The following is a 2,451-nucleotide window of genomic DNA, read 5'->3' as shown; positions in this document are numbered from 1 at the left end:
AATATATAATTAAGTGTGTACACTTCATCCAGCCTCTATTTTCTTAAAAGATTTCTTAAAAGGATTAAAACTATGAAGATTTGTAAAATTAAAATATCCTTTGTAAAATAAAACTATGAAGATTTGTAAAATTAAAATATCCTTTTTCTACAGTCTGAAGTGCACTCAGACTGTAGAATTAGCAGAAGATATACACAATTCCACAACAGAAAAAAAATTCAAAAATATTTATGTAAAAATAGATATAGAAATCACAGTTTTTAAATCCTAGAATTTCGATGATACAGAGGCATTATTTTAGTATAGGTGTGGCAAACCATGGCCCATGGCCTGAATTTAGCCAGCTGCCTGTGTTGAAATAAAGTTTGATTGGAACATAGTCACACCCGTACGTTTACAGATTATCTACGGCTGCTTTGGCACTACACAGAAGAGGTGAGTAGTGGTGACAATGACCAAAAGGCTTGCAAAGCCTACAATATTTGCTATCTGGTCATTTATGAAAACATATCCTGACTCCTGACTAGTTCATCTAGTAAAGATTGGATTATCCAAAGAAACACTCTTGAACATGTTATAATGCCTGGGCCTTACTTCAAGGAACTTACTTTTAATACAAATTAAAGTAAAAAAAAAATGACTAGAACCATAAAAGGTACAAAGTGCTTTAAGATTTCAGTGGGGGCATTGAAGAAGGCATCATGAAGAAAGTTAAATTTGAGCTTAGTGTGATGGATGGGTAGGATGCAACTATGCCAAAATGTCTGTAGAATAATCCTATTCAAAGAAATGGTGGTAAGAAAGGCTCAGAGATGAGAAACACCATGCATGTGTGAAGACCACCAAGCAGATCAATTTGTATATGTGCTGCCGAAGTGAGCACAAAGCAGATCAATTTGGATAGTACAAGGGAGTATGAAAGAGTGGGATAGTGTATACATTTGAAATGATAGGACTGGAATATTTGAATATAGGCTGAGAATAATGTGTTTAATAAAATAAACTTAAAAGGGATTGAAGGAAAACATGGTCATTATGGAGGTTTAAGGTAGATCCACAAATTCTTTGATATTCCCTTCAAAAGATGGAGCTAAATTCCTTTCTCCTTGAATGTTGGTCAACTGGACTGAACTTGGCAAATCACTTCTAAAGAATAGAGTAAAGTGAGAGTGATAATGTGTGACTTTCAAGATTAGGGCATAAAAGGCACCATGGATTCTTTCTTGCTCTCTCTTGGATTGCCTGCTCTGCGAATGTCATATGCTCTGTCATGAGGATACTCAAGCAGATACCCTATGGAGAGATCATATTGTCAAAAATCTGAGTCATTCTGCTAACAGTTATCAAAGAACTGAGGTCTCCTGAACAGCCAGGAGAGGGGGCCATCCTGGAAGCAGATTCTTCGGTCCCAGTTGAGCCTTCAGATGATGGCAGCTGCAGCTGACAGCTTGACAGCAGCTCTGAGGTGCATTCCTCACCGTCACTCAGAGGTTTCCTGTGAGATTGAGCCTCAATTGGCCACAACAGCAACTCTTTCATTCACATACTCTTTATTATTGACAGTCTCACTTCTCCTGTCATTCTCAGTGCTTCCTGAGATCACTTTTCAAATTAGTGACTTGCATCGAAATTCTGTGGCAGGTCTGCTTTTGGAGAAACCCACACTAGTTGAGTAATGAGGGTCTGAATTAGAGTGTTGACTTTGAGAATGTGAGATATATTGTAAAGAAAGAAATAATAGGACTTTGTAATGCTGGCTATGATGAAACCACCTCAGTGATTTTCAAGATAAAGCCAACTTTTAAGTGCCCTAAGCATCTAGGCTTAGAATCTGAGGTCCTGAAGGGTAAAGTCACTAGGCTAGGGTCAGACGACAAATTAGCAGCAAGTGTAAATCCAGCACCTGGGTTTCCAGGACTGTTTCCTATACTCCTCATTGCAGAGTTTATTTCTACAAGGCCCTCCCAAGCTGCAAGTGGAAAACTGACCCATGTAGGCTGAGAAGTCCAAGGACCTATAGCTCACAAATGACAGGATCAGAAGCCTAACTGGTCAATTGACCCCAGGCCAAAATTGTCTTTCATCCATTTCTAAGAATCTAAGTATTCCTTTGTTTATAAGTTTAAAGGAAAGTGATTCAAAAGCCTATAGGTCTTGCTCCCTTTGTCATCTCAATCTTAGAATTCGAAAGGAGAAATGAAATGAGTGGAAACCCTGTGTTCATATGAGAATAGGTTCTAAAACAGAGAGCATATTTATTCAGTCATTAGTTTACTTTTTGAATGTTATGATCAGGCCTTATGCTGAGGATTCAAATGAGAAATAATTCTTGTCTTTTCAAGCTCAAGAAGACAGACTTTTTATAATGTGAGACATGCTAAAATAGTGGTACCAAATAGTGCTACCTCTATGCAGGAGGTTCTAAAAAGAACAAGAAAAAACACCCCGCCC

The sequence above is a fragment of the Pteropus alecto genome, unplaced genomic scaffold, assembly GCF_000325575.1.
Source record: "Pteropus alecto unplaced genomic scaffold, ASM32557v1 scaffold45, whole genome shotgun sequence".
Taxonomy (NCBI): Eukaryota; Metazoa; Chordata; class Mammalia; order Chiroptera; family Pteropodidae; genus Pteropus; species Pteropus alecto.
The sequence above is the reverse complement of the archived record's forward strand: the minus strand, read 5'-3'. Positions refer to the sequence as shown.